Source organism: Lissotriton helveticus, chromosome 9, assembly GCF_964261635.1.
Source record: "Lissotriton helveticus chromosome 9, aLisHel1.1, whole genome shotgun sequence".
Classification (NCBI taxonomy): domain Eukaryota; kingdom Metazoa; phylum Chordata; class Amphibia; order Caudata; family Salamandridae; genus Lissotriton; species Lissotriton helveticus.
The window spans coordinates 886,266,853-886,286,865 of record NC_136070.1 but is presented as its reverse complement, the minus strand read 5'-3'; the positions used below and the strand labels follow the sequence as shown (position 1 = coordinate 886,286,865).

Sequence of the window (20,013 nt, the reverse complement as noted above, 5' to 3'; positions counted from 1 at the left end):
AAATTTGGTCCTCCCAGTCATCGTATCACCTGGGACTCTTAGTACAGAGCCTACTTTTATCCAGCATGCTAATGTTTTCAGAAATTAGTCATACAGAACTGGGGTTAGGGAGTATCCCTGACGAGATCCCCTTACTAATAACAGTGGTTTTTATAGGGTCTCACTAACCTTTACCTTCACCATCAAGGCTGCAGAGAGCATTTTCATCAAGCTACAGAAATAAATACCAAAGCCCACAATCTCTAATATTGTGAATGAAAATAGCCAGGGTAAGCCTTAGTAGCCCATGAAGCAGGGTGCTAAATGTCAAAAAGAAGAACATTGTTTGTATATGGTATACATGTATACTCTCAATTGTCTTTTTTAACTGTAGCAAGGCTTGCAGTCCCTTTGGCTAACATGGGTTACACTAGCACATGCGCTAAGTGCTAACCTACATTTGGGACCACCAAATATACTATGCCAAGGTATCAAATGAATTGTTGAATTAAACCAGATTTATTGCTGAAGTCAGATTTGAATTACCATTTCTGATTAACTACAGCAGTTGTCACCTGCAACAGCTTTCTCCCTTCCTGATAGGAGATGTGAAGCGCTCACAGGACTGTGGAACAAAACGACTATTGGTGGTGGAAGGAGGTGTGACACCTTAACTTGCCTGCTTCTTTTTATAGGTAGACAGGCTGGAATCTCCTCCAGAGGCAAAGCACCCATTCAAGAACTGATTTTCAAGGAGGGGTGCCTCATTATACCGGACACTGCCCATAGCTCTGATCCAAGGAGGAAGGATCGTTAACTTTTAGACTTAGGCAGAGCGATGCACTTGTTCATTGTTTAGTGCCAACCCCACAGGAAACTATGTAAAAGGGAGTAGGGTTGTCCCTCGGGAAATGTTACCCCATTGGCTAAGGAGTACTCCTCACCTCCCCACCTAAAACTTAAAATTGGTATAAATGAAGCACCCCTGGCTTTCATCCTCAGAACATTGCTGGACTTGGAAAGAAGAAGTACTGCACCTGCTGGACTTGTGGACATCAGTAAGAAAGGCTACACCAAGGAAGACTGCTCCTGCTGCACCCGGCTGAATGAAGACAGGACTTTAGAAGGAGAAGGGTTACTCCTACTGTCAACTTCATGGTGAGACACCCCAAGGGCTGGAACTGCTCCACCTTGTGCCAAGGACCACTGAGTAGACTCTAAATGCTAGTTCTCTAGCCTCCTAATAAGCTTCAGCGACAAAAAAGCTAAAGAAGCCTGCACCTGAAAAGCGCCCAGCTAACCAGTTGTCACTGAACTTATCCCTGACTCCACTGGTGTTTCCCATGAGATCGAGTCCTCGTCTATGTGCTTGGTTGTACTCTTTCTCCCCACAGAACGGCAACCTGTGAGCCTACATTAAAGAATAATGTATTTTGGCACAGAGCGCGAGCCTCATAACTACCAATACTAGCTGGTTCGTAGCTAGCCTCTAATGGCATCCAAAACAAGGCTCCACCGGAATGCTGGCACTTGCCTGTCTACCTATGTGAAACCCAATGCCGGACTGAAGCTGCAGACGCCAGTGACAAGAAAAAGACCCAGAAAAGTTTTTAAGCACAACGGTAAAATCTTCACTGAGACCAACTCTGCACCTGCATCCAACCTCATGCTCCATTACGATTGGCCTGTAACTTTAACTTTGGCCCAGACCTTCACCTTCGAGGTTCATAGAAACCCACGAAGAGTGAAAAGCAATTACTTAAGACACTTTTTAAAACTCTTTTGAGTGAAAGCAGTAATTTATGATAATTCAGAAAAAATATAACTCTGATTCCCACCATCCGATTTGTTGTCATTTTGGTGTCTATTTACACATAACAATATATATTATTTTTATATATTGGAGTAGGGTTTTTATTGTTATGTTTCCTACCTATTGACTGTATTAATACCGATGAATGATTTACACTTGGTTTCTTTTGAATTAAGCCTGACTGCTTTGTACCACAGCTACCCAGGACTGAGCTACGCTTTGATTTAAACAAACCTAACTGGACCAGATACAGAACAGTGAAACTAATATTTGGTGATGTCTTAATACCACTCCAACTAATAATCCATTTTCACACCGGACCACAAGACAAGCAGTCTCCCAAATCTATATATTGCAATAACTGTGGCAATTGAAACATCAGGCGGCCTAGCACCCTTTTTTTGGCAGTCATTAATAAGTGCAGCAACACTATTCAACAGTCCTTTAAAAAACACTTGTGGAATTCCATTTGAGCTTTGTGTTTCCCCCACTCTTTCGACCTCCTAGAGGATTAATATTTCTTCTGATGATGTCCTATCCTCTTTGTTCAGTAGTGGAGAAGCTAGATGCCCAATACACCCTTCCCATGTCTCCTTCATAGCACACAGTTTTTAGTGGAGTAGTGTGGCTCACTGGTTAGAGGCGGCAGGCCTGAGAGCAGAAGTCAGCCTGGGACCAGGGTTCAATTCCCGACGCGGCAGGGTCGTGGACCTTGGTCAGCAGACTCGATAATTCTCGTTTCGGTGCTTACTCTAATCAGGGGTTCCACTCGGCAACTCTGGGCATTAGCTTGCCTAATCTCCACAACGGCCCCACGAATTCCGGGGATGCCTGGCTCCACCTTGGGGACTCCCAGCAAGGGACCATCCCACAGGGAAAGCCAGGACGGGTTCCCCAGAGTTATACAGCGCCGGGACGCCCCGTTTCTGGGGCAGCTGTGCGCTTTACAAGTATACTACATTTACAGTCTCAAAGTATATAATATATAATATAAAATATGCATCAAATGCCTGCATTGTATTATCATAAATTGTCACTAACCTTCATTTTACTGCTCGGATTGTTCTCAAGACTTGTGTTTGTCTTACTTACCATGCAAGCAATGTACTCTTCATATTCAAAAAGTATATAAATTGGATGCTGTATTGCCACTAATTGTGCCACTAATTGTGCTTCAGCATCACTCTCCAAATGTGTCCTGCATTTCTCTTACTTGTCTATTAATCATCTTCCAGCCACCGTGGAGACATTGTTTTTTTAGTTCAAGCAATTCTTATTATATGTATTTTTTACTGTATTCTCCACCTTTTTGTCCTAGTTCCTTTGATTTAGCCTGGGACCTCATGGTCACTTTTAATGTTTTCCAGATTAGGACCTTTGACTTCACTGACACTTTGCTGTTCTCGCAAAAGTATTTCCGTGTATCAATCAAGTAAGACACAATTTCTCTGCCTTTCAGATTCCAGGGGTTCAGCCTCTACCAATCCCATCTAAAAGAGACCGACAAATACTTTAGCAAGCACCCATTGTTTAACCTTTCATGAAAAACAAGTTTATGAAATATAAAGAAAATTGATTGGTCATCCAATCAATTTATAAAAAAGGTCTACATGGACGTCTTGTGAGTTATAGAATAATAGTTTTATTTGATAATTGAAGGAAAACTCTTTGCTAATATCAGCCTGGGCTTAATGTTTTCAGCTATGTTGGACGGGGAAGGTATTAGTCAGTCGGGCTATCTATTTAAATTTGGCAACCCAAAGTTTTTTAAAAAGATTAAGCTGAAGGTCCTTTTTGGACTGGCAAAAATGTGGGGGGAGGTAACAAACTCGATTAAACAGGGGTAATATTGCGATAAGACACCCCTATGGAGCTTACCTGAAAGTCCAGCATGGCTAGAAGACATCTTAGCCGTGCCTTTGAGAGAGGCCGGCCTTGAAGTTTGGGGAGACCTCTTCTATGAAGGGGACTTGTTGTCATGGGAGCACCTCCAGAATAGACTAGGCCCAACTTTATCGAGGCTTAAATATTTACAAATGAGCAGCTGGTCGCAGGCGTATAAAAATCTACCCACTAAAAGAAACAGGTTTCTACTTGGAGGTTATAGCCAACTAATTAATAACTTGGTAAACATCGGACCAATTAAAAGGGAGATCTTGCATTGGTACAAACTTTTACTTGATGAAACCGATGGGGAATTTAATTTACCAGTCCAGCTGTGGGGTACCTCCTTAGTGGACCAGGATGTGCAAGAACGTTGGTCCGCCTCATTTGAGCTCTTAAAGATTATTGTAAAGCCTTCATGGCTACGTAGAAACCACCTTTACACCCTCCATAGGACAATATAATGAGTTTAACTCTATTGATCAAAAGAGAGTGGCAGTTAAAAATCAAATGTTTATGCTAACTTTGTTGATTGCAGTCAAGAATTTGATAGGATTGATAAAAGTATGTCTTACTAAAATTGATGTAATGGAACTCAGATTGAATATAGAACGCATGTAGTTACAACGCGGTAGTTACAATGACTGCGTTGTTACATCACAGTACCATTACAACGTAAGTTCTTACAACAACTTGCTCTGGGGGGGGCAGGATTTAGGATTAGTATAATTTACTATTCCAACTCCAGTGTGTGCAACAGTAGGGAAGGTGTTGGAATAATAAAATATACTATTCCTTAGTTTAGAGCTCAACCTAGAGCAAGTTGTTGTAATGACTTGCATTGTAATGGTACTGCTATGTAACAACGCGGTCGTTGTAATCTGATGGCTGTTTCCTCTCAGATGCAACCTTCTTAAATCTTAGAATTCAAGTCCCTAAAGTAACATTGTTTAGGGGTCTAGATTTCCGAAAGCTTTGTGCAGATACATAGTGATGCAAAGTCTTGCATGATATTTACTATCTAATGCAAAAGCTGTTTTGTGATGGAAATATCAGTGCAATGCTGCTTTGTGTAATTTTGCATTGCTTTGAGTCAAAGGTGTGTTACTTGAGCACTACTCGCACAGATAGGCTCAAATCTCTATCAGGTGTGTCGAGAGACCAAACTAAAAAGACAGGCAGACATGGCTTTGCTTTAAAAACTGACACATAAGGAAGCAGGCATAAACAAGTGGACATGTGTTCATTTCTCAAATAAACAATGGACCACAGTGTGCTGCAGTGCACAACATACATCAAATGCATGTATTATATCTAAGTTTGTCTTGGCTTACAAATATACACTGAAAGGGTATGCTTCCAGTACAATTCCCATGCTAGAATTGCATAGATTCCTACGCTAGACAATTTGTATGCAATTGAGAGGCTGTGCAGGCAGCTGTTTGATCATAAGTGCAGGAGATGAAAGGAGATGACAGCAGCAAGAGGCCAATCCTTAGCAAGTATGCATTTGTGCTGTGTTTTCTTCCTTGTGTAATGCAATGCACAAAATGTGGTTGCTGCTCTGCTTGGTGCAAAAAAATAGTACATCTAGATTTGTTGAGAAAGATTAGAGAATAAGATTGGGACCATTTCTAGTAGCATTGCAATAACCAAAGGTGTCATTTAGAGTTTTGTGTACAGAAGCAATTCCCTAAACTGATGGGGTTAATTGCTCCACCAAAGTTGTGGATCCTCCTCTTTCTTTAGAGGTGGGGAAATACCTGGATTTCTGTTGGTGGACCATTAGCTTGCTCGGCTAGCAGAAACTATTGATGAGGTTATGTCTTTCTCAGGATGACTGCCACTGTATTTTTCTTATAGGGACATGCTCCGCTTTGTGGTTCTGGGAAGAAAAATGCTCAGATATCCCAGAGGCACAGAGAGAAAACTCCTTGTATATCAGAGACATTTGTCTTTTTTAATTTCTAGCAACAAACGCCCAAATTGTGTTGCTACAAAACAAAATAGAATGAAAGGTGTCCCCTTCAACAATGGCAGCCATCTCAGCATTAAAAAATAATGCTATAATAAAATTGCATCTGCAATTAAGGCAGATATTGTTTCATTACAAGCAGTGGAAGATATCTAGATATGGTGGGCGGTCCTCCACCAGGAGAGAGAACGCCAGGAACTCTGCTGCTCAGCCAACTGCACCTTCCTTTTTCCCGAGCTTTTCTGAAGTTTAAATCACCCAAAATTCCCATATCCAAGACTGTCAATGAGGAGAAGGATGGTGAAATGAAAGTTACAAAGATGATGCACGGGGGCACTAGAGGGCGCACAGCAAGATGGCCGCACCTTCGTGAGGCTCTGCCTGACCGAGCCATCATCCGACCAATATCTGCTGCATCCATTTGCTAATCCCTAAATCGTTGATGGCTAAGCCCCGCTGGTGAGCTGAGGAGCAAAATAGGGCGGTTTGCAGGCATTGTGGACATCGTGGGCCCGATATTGCTGACCTGCCGAGTGGACCACGAGGCTCTTCTAAAATGGCGGACTGACCGGAGCTGGATGACGGGTGGCAGTACTATCATGGCTGTCTGCTACTGAGTCCCCTGTTGCCTCTCATATTGGCAGAAGAGTCGCCGAGGCTGCAGTGGTGCCACGGTGGCGAGCGGACCCCCCTGGATGCTCGGTATCGGGCGGTGACGGATGGAGCGGCAGGGCCCCGGAGACGGCCGTGTGTGGTGAGGCTGACCGGCGACACACTCCCCTGGGACTATCGGCTGTACAGCGGAGCTGTCCTTGGCGGCGACGGACCCCTTGCTACTCTCCCTGGTGCCGGCGGCAGTGAGTGGGGCTGGGGCCTGGAGGCGACCAGGGTCGCGGAGGCGGCACCGGGCCGGGCGCTGGGCCGCGGCCCTGCGAGCTGTGGTTGGTGCGGGGGGAGGCGGGTGGCGCCGGACTGTGCTGGCGGTGGCCGGGAGCTGGAGGGCTGCTCCTGCAGCGTTGTTGACGAGGCTGCAGGCTCCGGATGTGGTGGTGCTAGTGCGGGGCTCTGGAGGTGGGCCGCGAATCCCCGGCCTACATTTACTGCAGCAGGTTGCTGGCGCTACGGGCTGTGCTTTCACAGTGACGTCCCTCTGTCCATTGGATCGCGATTAGCCTGCATATATATCTGGTGACTGCCCGCTTAGGGCTAGGGGCTTAAACCACGGAGCGCTTGGTCTATATGAGTGGTTCAGATTTTTTCTTCTGCAGCGGTGATCTTTGGGAGGCAGATTAGACATCTTATTGATAAGGTGTCCGGAACGTCTGATTGTGCTTCCTCGCCCTCATTGTCAGCATTGCTTGGGATTGTGTGATCTGGCAATCAAGCTGAGGCGAAGGTTGGCCTAGAGGAACGCTATACATTTGTTTTTTCTATCACGGACACCTTGACCCCCTCTGCTGGGTGTACCATAATGGGCCGGACGGATAGAAATCAGCCGAAACTGTCGTTTGATGCGCGGAGGCAGCCTACGTCCACGCAGCAGGCTGCGACGGAGTCTGAGACTATGGCGGTGGCGGGTAGCTCCCCGATAATAGAAGCCACACTAACTGCTATGCAGAAGACACTGCAATCCATTGAAGGCACCATGGCGGCGGTCAACCATAGACTTGATCATATGTCCACTCAATTGGATCGGCAGAACACACGTATGGGAGAGGTGGAACAGAGGGTGTCAGCCACGGAGGATGGTCTAACGACAGTCTCAGATAAGGCGCTTAATATGGAACGTGTCCTCTCTCTTATTCAGGCGAAAAATTAGGATTTGGAGGCGCCGTCCTGACTCAATAACATCCACGTAACGGGGCTGCCGGAATCCACGAATGTGGGTAAAATGGAAGAGTTTATGGAGCGTCTCATCGTAGACGATTTTGGTGCCAACCAGCTGTCGCGCATGTTCATTGTCGAACGTGCCCATTGTTCCTTAGCTGCGAAGCCGGTGCCGGGAGCACCACCGCGCCCTATATTAGCACGTATACTGAATTATAGGGACAGGGATGTCATTTTGCAGTTGGCACGGGAGAAAGGGACCATTGACTATCAAGGCAACCGTCTTGCCTTTTTTCCCGACTTTACTGTAGCAGTTCAGGCTGCGCGGCGAGAATTTAGCAATGTGAAACAATTTCTTCGCAAAAAGGAGGTTCCTTATGCTATGTTGTACCCGGCTCGGCTTCGCATTGGTGTAGCTACTGACAATAAGATTTTTACTTCCCCGAAGGCCGCAATGGAATATACAAAGAAGCTGAAACGTCGGAAGCGAGATTCTGCTGGTGCTCATGTGGAGGAGAACCTGGGGGACGACGAGAGCTAAGTATATTGATTAATATGCGGAGAACATTGTGGGATGATTAGCTAATTACAGTGACCTGTTACGTACTATATTTATTTACTGGTTTGTTGCTGGCGAGTGGGTTGAGCGGTCATGTTAACTCATGCACACGGAACTGAGATATGGAGTGCTTGAGACGCCCTCATGCTTCCCCTTTATTATTGGTTTACTGTGCTCATTGCGTATGGTATATGATGTTGGGCTGCAGCTTGCACCTGGTGTTATTTACATACTACACCTCCCGGGATGGGAGTGGGGCCTGCGACCTCCTTCTGGTTGGTCTCCTGGGCTGATTTAAATTGTTGCAGGGAGTCTGTATTATGTTGTTACATTTGGATGCTATCTTATTGATGCTTGGTCACCTCCTGGTGTATGGGAGGATTACGCATCTGCGCCGCTCCAAATGGGTGTACCCCAAACTTTGAAAGCTGTTGGTTATGGGGGGGGGGGGGGTTGGAGTGGGATGGGGACCGCTTTGGCAGGTTGGGGGTGCTGAAGTGGATGGCGGGTGGGTGGGGATGAGTGATGGGATGTGGGACTGTTTGTTACCTGTTATCTGGGGATGGGGGTGGTTAGATACGTACAGCTGTGCAATGTGTGTTTCTCAGCTCTACTGCGGTCTTTTGCGGAAGTGTTATTCAAATATTTGTCACATGTTACAAATCTGTGATCTTTATGGATAAAGGGGGCAAGATTACTTGGCTTACATGGAACGTGCGGGGGCTGAACAGGCCACAAAAGACCAGACAGGTATTAGCATACTTAACTAGACATAACGTTCAGGTGGCGTTTTTGCAAGAAACACATCTTACAGGGCATACTGCTGGTTCAGTGGCTAAACAGTGGGCGGGGGTTCGCCTTGCCTCTAATTACTCGTCATACGCTCGGGGAGTCATCTTGTTGATTAAGAAGAATGTTCCCTTTGTGAGCATGTATGAGGAAATTGATAAGGAGGGTAGGTACATTATACTTCAATGTAAACTTTGTAGCACCCTGATAACAATGGGCAATGTCTATGGGCCCAATGTGGATGACCCTGAGTTTTATACCATTCTGTGGAATAAGGTATATGCGCTACCACTGTCTGCTATTATATGTGGGGGAGATCTGAACGTGGTTCTGGTCCGCGAGATAGATCGAAAGACCTGTCGACTGCTTCCGGACAAGAAAGCGGTGAAAGCGGTGCAAGATGGTATGATTGAGCTTCGCTTGGTGTATGTGTGGCGCTTGAGGCACCCAGGTGTGAAGGAGGGGACCTGTTATACCTATGCGCATGATACCTGGTCCCACCTGGACTATTGGCTGTCGACAAGGGATGTAAGTGGGTGGGTGACAAGGGTGGCACATCTCCCTCGCACGTAGCGAGTTGAGATCACGAGCCTGTACTGCTTGACATGGTTCTGCTCACGCATGCGCCTGCACCGTTTTCGTGGAAACTGCAACCTACGGCGCTCTTAGACCAGGTGTTTCGTGAGGGCCTGAGTGAAGCCATAGAGAATTACTCTGCGACAAATGTTGGCTCGGTAGAGGAAATGGGCACCGTTTGGGAGGCGTTCAAAGTAACCGTACGTGGGGCGTGTATAGGTCTGCAATCCGTGTGCTTAAATCATTGAGGGACTCCATGGGTAGGCTGGAGCGTGAACTAGTGGGACTGGAACGTCAATATGAACGGAAGCCAATGGCGTCTCTTCTGGCTAATATAAGATTGAAAGTGAATGAATATAATGAGCTGGCAGAGCAGGAGGTGAAACATTTGGCGAAACGGACCAGGGCCCGTTATTATGGTGAGGGGGGCCGACCGGGGCGTGGGTTGGCTGATAGGATCAAGGAGCCATGGGCTAGGCACTGTGGGGTGCAGGAACTTAAGGACGGAGACAGGTCCGTGACAGATGCTGATGGCATATTGGATCACTTTGTTCACTACTACAAACAAGTGTACGAACATCGGGCGACAGCCAGTGAGGAAAAGATAGCACATTACCTGGATGATGTGGCCTTGGTCTGGTTGTCCAAGGGGCAGCAGGACTTTTTAATGCACCACCTAACGGAGGGGGAACTTAGGGACACAATCGCAGCACTGCCGAATGGGAAGGCGGTGGGCACTGATGGTCTTCCCTCTGAATTCTATAAAGAATATGTTGATTTGATATTGCCGCACCTCACGGCCATGTTTGCTGAGGCATTGGAGCAGGGACAGCTTCCAGCAACATTGCGAGAGGCGCTGATTGTGGCTTTAGCGAAACCGGGAAAGTCACCGGATAAATGTGAGTCATATCGACCACTTTCCCTTATGAATACTGACGTAAAAATACTCGCCAAGGTACTGGCGACACGCTTGCACCTGTTGCTTCCTGTAATGGTCTTACCGGACCAATCGGGGTTCGTTCCCACGCGCTCCATGGCACAAAATCTGCGGGCACTGTTTGCGGTGCTGCATTTGCACAAACTTGACCTAGCGGCGGCAGCGGTCCTGTTAGACGCTGCCAAAGCATTTGATTCGATAGCGTGGCGCTATATGATTGCAGTTCTTCACAGTATGGGGGTACCTTTTCTTTTTATCGGCCTGGATCAAATTACTTTATACGGCTCCGGTGGCACGGGTGAGGGTTAATGGGCGTGTATCGGCGGCCTTTCCCATCCAGAGGGGCACTCAACAGGGGTGCCCACTCTCGCCCCTGCTATTTGCCCTTATCCTGGAACCGTTAGCGTGTATATTGAGGCAAAGACATGCTGACTCGGCGCTTCACTTTTATCAAAGACCGTTGGCAGTATCGATGTATGCTGACGATATGGTCTTGTACGTCCAGGAGCCGGAAAGATATCTGGAGGGGGTGATCAGGGAATATGTCCGCTTTTAGTGGTATTCAGGCCTCGCTATTAATTGGGACAAATCCATAATACTACCGCTTACGAATAGTACTAAATTGCTTGAGCTAGATTTTCCGTTGCAGTGGGCTGCAGAAACTGTTCCGTACTTGGGCGTCTGGGTGTACAGGGACTCACAAGAAGTAATTCGGGCTAACTATGGGGTGGCTATATCTAAACTTGAAGACCAGGTGGCCCGTTGGACGCGATTGCCATTGTTGTTTGCGGACCGGATTGCCCTGATTAAGATGGTGGTGTTGCCTAAGTTTTTATATTTATTTGTTAATGTTCCAATAGCCCTAAGGCCCCATTTTTTTACTACACTCCGTTCTCTGCTGATCACGCTGGCCTGGGGCGGTAAGAAACCGCGGGTGGGCTGGGACATGCTGATAAAGCCTTATGAGATGGGTGGGTTTTCGGTCCCAGACATGCGTTTATATTATTTGTGTGCCCAGGCGCACTTTGCATCTTACTGGATCTCAGCGCCGCCGTATACGCCACATGTGGCGGTTGAGGCTGGAGCGGTCCACCCATTGCCCCTCAAAGACATGATTGTGAATCCACATTCGGTATACGAGAAGGGTGAAGTGGATACAGTGCAATGTACAGCTCGAGCTTGGAATGAACTGGGGAGGCGTGCAGGGCGGCTGCCGTTGTACGCACCTGCCATGCCCTTGCTGCATCATGCTGCTATCTCAGTGTTGAGTGAAACGGGGGTGCTTCAACTTTTGCATACTGCTGGGGTGCAGGTTATGGGGGATGTCTTTCCTGCGGGTACCTTCCTCCCGCTGCGAGGCTTTTTAGAACATGGGGGGAATATAACTATGGCCACTTTTACTTATGCCAGGCTAAGGGCTGCGATGCGCAGTCTGTATCCGACCTTTCTTGAGAAACCGGCAGCTTTGGGCACATTACAACTGCTGTATATGACAAACACTAGAACGAAACTGGTTTCCCGGTTGTATCATGCTTCGCAGTTGGATGAGGGTGCTGCGGGTTTGAGCTCTAGAGGTAAATTGGATGAATGTCTTTCGCAGCCCTTAACAGATGACGAATGGACTGAAAGCTGCGCCATGACTGGCAGTTTCGCTGTTAATGGTAATTTCAAACTTATACATTATAAGTTTCTTCATCAATGAAATTACTCTCCTGTGCAGCTCCATAAGTATGGATTGTGAGACTCTGTGTGTTGTGTGCGTTGCGGGATGGATGGTGCAGACTTTGCGCATCTGGCTTGGGCTTGCACTCGGATATCTGCGTTTTGGATGGGAGTGATTGAAGCACTGTCAGACATGACGACGGTTCCGATTGGATGTGACCCCAAGGTGTGTTTATTAGGGATCGTGTCCCACATACCGGCGGGGCTACGCAAAATGGTAGTGCTGTCCCTGCAGTTGGCCAAACGTACAGTAGCCATGTGTTGGGGAGGGAGGCGGGTGCCTGAAGTTAATCTTTGGTTGCAGGACTTGGCATATTGCCGCGATCAGTTAACATGTTACCACGAGGGTCTGCCATCGGCTTCACGGCCGCGAGACATTTGGGGCCCTTACACTGCATATATGTTGGCCAAGACAGCGGACGACTGATTCTGGATGGCGGTTCCTACTCCTCTCTTTATGTCAATTCCACTGTCGCCACGGATGGTGCTGTATTCTGTAATTGCTACCACTGCATTGCTTCATGTATAGTCATAGCTGTGTTGATTCGTCTTCGACCATTGCCTTGGTTTGCTGAGGAGTTGTCTAATCAATTTATGTAACTGTGATGCACTATCTGATTATTGTATGATTTGTGTAAGAATTGTAACACACACATCCCGGCTGCACTCGGGTGGCTGGATTAAATGTTTTATTGACAAAACGGATAAATCAATAATAATAATTTTTTTTAAAAAAACAAAGATAATGCACGCTCTGGAATTAAACTTCAACGCTATTCTCAGGTCGGACGGACCTTACTGGGCAGTATTGCAAGGATTCCCTGGACCCACAGAATCTGGCCTCAGACATTAACTTGATCGTCACTCAAATATTAGCCTCAAATGTTTTGAAATGCACTAATTGTGTCTTCGAAATTAAAGCTGTACTTTTTAGAAAATAAAGGTATTTTGTCGGCTCAAATATTGAAATTCCTTTTTCTGTTTTACGTGGAACATAAATACTTTAAAAAACATATCTTGTCTCCAACCGAAAAATCTAGTTTTAAATTTCCGAAAAATACATGAATGGTAACCAAAAAAACAGACAACAGCTTGTCAATTTCAGCTTCACTTTCATTTTGTTCCAAGTACAGTATTTTACATTTTGATTTCCGAATATATGCATATACTTCCCATAATTTTCTTAGATATCACCAACATATATCAGCCATAACAATTCTGCCAAGACACCCAACTGTATGGAAGTTGATGCCATCTTTCTATATCTACTCCAAAAGCTAGCCATTGTCATCAAATGCTCAGATACATCACAAGTACACTCAAAGCAACCATGAACAGCGCTGTGCCCCTTTAACACAAGCCATTGTCATTTTCCAAGGAATCAGTCATGTGGCAGGTTGACCCATCATGTGCTCAAGTACTGCCCGCTACTGGCTAGTCAAACCTATCAGTTGCCCTTGCATGCCCTTCCATATTCCTCTTAAACAGCCAATGCCATCACATGCCCAGGTAAACCTAATCATGCCCTCTTAAACATGGCATGCCAAGCTATTTCCATACACTATTCAATACCATCACTAACCAATATATGCAGCGTCGTATGCTTGTTTATGTTATGCGTTCAGGTATGTTCCAAAATGTGTAATTCAAGCAACGTTCTCATTATTTACCATATGCCAGCCAATGCTTCATGCATCCAGCTAGTCCCCATTATAAGAGAAGACATTTCCCAATAGAATAATATATTTTGGGCAAGGCGGCAACCTGAAGATTATCAAGCTTCTTCAATTCCCTGATCTCATCATGGAATACTAAGAGGATGCTGCTAAAGTGAAACTGGTACAACAACAATTTACTACTTAAATTATAGGTATTCGTTTTTTTTGCAGCTACATTAAATTCTTGCAAGGCACCTAATTACTCCACGTATAAAAAACAGTGGATGTGTGGTACAATTTTCAAGAAATCTCTTAAAATGCCATATCTCTTTTGCTGAACTTTCTACATTTAATACATGTCTTAGTTTATTGTCCTCTTGGTCTTGACACACACTTTGGTTCCCTACCAGCTAAATTTCTTGCAGCTATAGTCACGAGCACCTCTAAATATGTGATCCTTGAAGACCCTAAAAAAATTTAGATCAGTTCTCTGACTTTACAGGTACTGTGTATGTCTTGGACGCCTGTATATTGTTTGGTCTAACCACGCAAGTCCTCCATCCTTCACATCTCACTATTACAGAATTCACTTATTTTAAGCACAACACCATTTGTCATCCTCTCATTATGGAAACTAATTGAGCATCGCATGGTTCCTCACACCTGTGTTTATGTGTGCATAATGCAGCACACATAAAAACAGCAAAAAGGAGGAGAAATAATGCATTTCTCTGCATTGCGCCCTGTTATAACCAGGTTTTCCCTTGTCTTAATTTTGGCGCTGCCCCATATTTATGCCACTCTTGTAAACATGGGGCAGCGTAAAATCAATAGGTGGTGTGACAGAACGCCCACCGCAACACCCACTGCCCACCTCTTTCACGTTAAGTATAGTGTGAAAGGGAGCCTTATTTACAAGGCAGCGTTAAGCCACATTAAGTGGCTTAATGCTGCCTTGTAAATAAGGCAAAGCCCATATTGCCACCACAACGTCAAAAAAAGGACGTAATGGTGGGGATAAGGGCTTGTAAGGGCATATTTACACCAATAAGTGCAGTTTATACACAATTGTATCTCACATTTCTACACTCCAGTCCTTGTTCTGCTTCCATGTAGTACAGCCATTACTTATCTCTCCAATGCATCTATCACGTCAGCCATTGTACCTGCAGCTTAGAAACATGCTCTAGATGTAAACTGCAGGACCTTCAGTAATTTTCATCCCATTTTTCTCATAGTTTTGATTCCAAGGTATTTACAAAAGTATTAACTGGCAAGTGTCTGACTTCCTTGAAGTTAGAAATCTCCTGTTATGATGGGATTCACTATAATGTAAACAACAAGGACCCCCTGTTAGGAATTATCAGTTCCTGGGACAGGGAAACAATTATGTGTGAATAACATAGGAGGAACAACTAATGCGGGAAAGGACTTTAGATAAAAAACATTCTAACAGTCCTTTCCCGCATTAGTTGTTCCTCCTATGTTATTCACACATGATGGGATTCACTGACAGCCCCTTTATAGCAATAAATGCATCTTGCTTGCAGACGCCTTTGAGTTCCAATTGACAATAGACAAGATGGTATAGCTACTATGATCTTTTGGATCTCTGTGGCCTTCTACACTTTGTTGTATTCCCTCCTTCTCCACCTTTTGTTTTTATCTGGTATTCAAGCTAATTCTGTACTTGGCTTACCTTTTTATCTCCCACATCGGTCACAGGCAGTCCATTAAACTCTATAATGCTCACCTTTCAAGGCAATTAAGGTTGGAATTTGTCAGGGATCTTTCTTGAACCCTGTGCTTTTTAATATGTATGTCAGTTCCCTGGTACACCTCTTCCTCGCACACTAACTTTTTCCTTATGGTGTATGTCATCAGGCTGGCTGATGATCTAAGGCTGGTACAGTCAATTTTTCATAGCTGTCTTGCTGAAGTAGTCACATGGATATCTCATTTAATTAGATTTAGGGAAAGCAGAGGCGTGGCTCTTGGTAGTTCTTCCTAGTTTTGCCCCCCCCTCAATGGTGGATATCTAAGCAACACTTTTCTATGTTTGGCTATGTTAGAAACATCAATTACTTCTTTGACTATATTCTATTCTTTACCACTTTTTTTCACCACATCTTCCACTTCCTGGAAAATCCTTCCCATTTTCTTTCAGAGCTACTGGAACACAGTGGTCCAATCCATTATTCGTTCACAAGAGGTTTGTGGCAACACACTCTACATAGGTCTTCCTTTCTAAATCACTATGTACAGATAAGAGTGAACTTGGCTGAATGCAATATTATTTGCAATCTTCAATATTTGTCTGTTGCCCCACATCTATTAAATCTTACATTGTAAAGGATATTTTTTCACTTGCCAATAAGCATTATTAGGAACAGATCTGTCTCCTTCCAAAATCATTTTCTCCCTTATTTGCCATCACAATCTATGCAATCTAATACAACACTGATCTTCTCCATCTCCCAAATGTTCATAATGTCTGGAGAGATGGACGCTTCTTATCTGACCTAACTGCCAAATAAAACTGCAGCTCTCCCATTTCCTTGCTGCTTTGTAGTCATATTTCTATCCACCAAGATCCAATAATGGGCAGTTTTCTCCTACTGTGTAGTCCTCTTAATAGGACACGTTTGGCTTAAATGCCCGGGTTTCTATTTGGCTAACAGTGCACTACATCAGTGGCAATCATTCAGCCCAGTATCACCCTAAAAATATGAGTATGCAAACATACACAGAAGAGGAATAAAATGCACCGGCGTGGACCTTTACAGTATCTTCCAAAACATTTAATTTACAACTAGAATAAACTGAAAACACTTGTCTAGAATAAATTAATAGGCGATCATAGTAAATCACAGAGTTACATATGCAAAAAGGACTTATAATATTCAATCAATGGGTATTCTGAACACTGATCATATGTTGTACAGATATTGCTAAAATGCGAGGGCAATGGATTGAAAATCCATCTGCCTGTGTTGTCACAGTAATTGACCAAGTTCAGGTGGAACATGCAAATCATGGTAAATGCAAAATTGATCAGAAACCCAAAACCCATCACAATATGTATAGTATGCTCTTTTTACAGTGTGTAACTGAAAAAGTATGAAGACCTTTTAAAATAACAACGTTGACATTACATTTTCAAGCACATCATCAATCCAGCATCGGACATGGACACTGACGATTATTGACCTTGCTCCATGGACAGTGCCTTTACCCACTGGTTTAAAATGTTGTGTGAAGTCATGCCCCAAAGGGAAAGAGTAATAGGATTATTAGAGAAAAATATGGGTTCTACACTGTCAATCTGCTGCGGTAAATCTACCACACACACAGGAGCTCAGATTGTTAGCATATGATTCAGACCATGTAGGAATCTTAACTCAGAATATCCTACTGCTATGGGTAGAGTCAATACCTAGCTCACAAACAGAAAATTACTCCTAGTACTCAAATCTATAGCTGAGCTTAGAGTCTCCCTCCCAGTACTATTCTTCAGTTTTACAGGTATTTGAGGGACCTTATTTTGTTCTTTATTTCTTGGCGTGCCCGCAGTTGTGCACTTAGGATCGTTCAGGTGAATGTTCGGGAGAGGTTGCTACATCCTTCAAAGATAATGTTGCAGGGCCTGATTCAGAAAGGTAAACAAACTTACACTTTGCATGTCTTATCTTTTCATGTATTTTATTTTTATTTATTTATTTATTTGATGTGATTTTATATAGCGCAAACTTTACCCGAAGGTGTCAGAGCGCTTTACATTAGAACCAGTTGCAGAACATAAGGATTTAGGATTACATGCGTTACATAAAAGATACACACAGATAAAATTGCAAATGTACAAGATGTAAAGTCACACAAGGAAGAGATACAAACAGAAAGAAAAATTGCAAATGTACAAATAGTAAAGTCACTCAAGGAGGAGATACAAATGGATATACTCTAAGAGTCACAAAGGAATGGTAGAGAGTACAAGGTCTACTGCATATACTAGTGATTAGAGTTATCTCTATATACATATATATACACATAGTAGATTTTCCCAGGTCAAGACCCCCAAAAAAACACAAAAAAACAGAAGAGCAGAGTTTCATTAAGTGGGGTCGGAGGGGGGACGCAGTCACAGCACCAAGGGAGTGTGTGAGGAATACAAGGGTATGGAGAAAAGGCAAATCAGAAAAGGGAAGAAACATCGTCAAGGAGGAAAGGAGGGAAAAGGGTAAAGGACGAGGGAATGGACAAGATGGCGGGTCAGGGTCCAGAGAAAAGCGGCCCAGAGCAGCAGCAAAATGGTGGCCAGGACAAAAGAAAAAGTAAAGATCTCCGCCCTGACTGTGAATTCTCCACAGACATAAGTATACAGATCTCCTCAAATGAAAAGATAAGACATGCAGTGTTTTAAAACTCCATATGTAGTTTGTGAATTCAATATAAGAGTAAAGTTGCACAAAGTGCAAGTTTACCTTCTGAATCAGGCTTTTTGTGTTTCCAGATTGCTGTACCCAAGCTTTGGTCTCCAGAGAATTAGCACATAAGGTCATATTTATGAGCCCCTTTGCATCACTCTAGCACCACGCAACTTGGTACAAGCGCAACACAAATGTAAATTGCGATTTATGATGCCACACAAGGCCAACTTGCGTGGCCCTGCATGGCTTCATAAATCTCGATTAAAGTAATGCAGCGCAAATTGGTGTGTTGCATTACTCTGCTCAGGGAGGCGTTTCCATGGGTGTTGCGAGAGTGTTCCCATGCAGCATCCATGGACTTTGAAGCATTCCCAGATTTACATGAACAGGCACCAAAAAGACACGCCTCCCCAGGAGAGGAAAATTATCTTTATTTTTCCTTGTGTTTTCCATTTTTCTATGTGTGTTGAATTGTGCATCACCCATAAAAAGAGTAAAAAGCCTCTCAGGAGTATTTTCGTACAGGAAGCTACCCCTCTTGGGAGAGGTTATGGCCTAATGGCTAGGGCGGTTGACCTAAAATCTTGGGAACCAGGTTCGAATCTCGGCAACGATGCTCAACATCTTGTGATTCTGTACAAATCAATTAAACTCCCTGTGCCGAACAAAAAGAATGTGTCCTCATGTAAGGCAACTGGTGCTCATGCAAAGCGCTCTGAAACCTGGTACCTTCGGGTCAAGTTTGTGCTAAATAAAACTCTGAAAGAAAATGTGTTGCATGTTAATTACGCTCCACTGTGAAGAGCAAACTGTACACTTTTTATCCCTGGTTAATATATTTCAAGATACCTAGTTCATATACACTTAGCCTATAAGCTAATGGTTTTTAGGCACACTGCCCTCACTTTATGACAAAATGTGGGCAGCATATGTTTATTGTTCAAATTATTAACTGATTGATTAATACATTACTTTCTTGCACAAGTATCTGTCCGAATTCTTCTTTGGTATGTGCAGACATGTCAAGTCAGTCAAATAGTTGTTACAATTTACAATAGAAGCCAGCTAGATGTCTCTGCTTCCCCTGCTCTTTCCCCCAGGTACATGAGATATCCTCATCCAAGTAAAAATTATGAATATAGGTCAGATCGCTCTGGTGAGCAGATATGAACAATTTATGCTTGCAACAGAGACTTCAAATCTCAGTGGTGTTGGAATCCTGATGGATCATAGAAGGATTATTATTCAAGAACAGGGGTCCTTAGCATTTTAGATAAAACAAACAATTGATGAAATATAGGCCATAATTGGAAACTATATTTTGTCACTGACCAGCCGGACAGGACGTTTTATTTTTCAACAATGTAAATCTTGTAATTCAAAAGGATAACAAGGCACGATCCTGTACCACGAATGAAAAGAACACAAAGAATAAAGAAAAATTTCCAGAGTGTTGGAAAACAGGCAAAAGAAAGAGCAAATGTTGGCCACTTTTCAAATCAGTGTTACATTCAAGGTATGCCAAGCAACTGCCAAGACACAACAGGATTTAACACAATGGTTTAGGTTGTGAAGGCAATCTACATAGTCGACGTTTCGATCCCTAGTGCTCAGTTAATTGTGGATCAGCGAGTGGGAGTCAATGTCCGGTGTACCGGACATTGACTCCCACTCGCTGATCCACTATGTCGACCGAGACATAGCGCGAAAACCACGCCCCCAGGGAACGTGAATAACCAACGAGTCCCAGGCTACCCAACGCGGAGCTTGGACCCCATGAGTCCTTAAGGTGGATGACCCGCATTCTCTCTTCCCCCACCACCACCAACAGGGTCGCTATCCCCGCCGACCCAGGGCGGTCAAAAAA

At 44.3% G+C, this 20,013-nt stretch overlaps 1 protein-coding gene across 1 annotated transcript in view; it reads right to left on the bottom strand.

Moving 5' to 3' along the window:
- LOC144783312 (cytochrome P450 2C18-like) overlaps positions 1-20,013 on the bottom strand; it is a 235,297-nt gene that overhangs the window by 57,674 nt on the left and 157,610 nt on the right. The window lies entirely within an intron of this gene.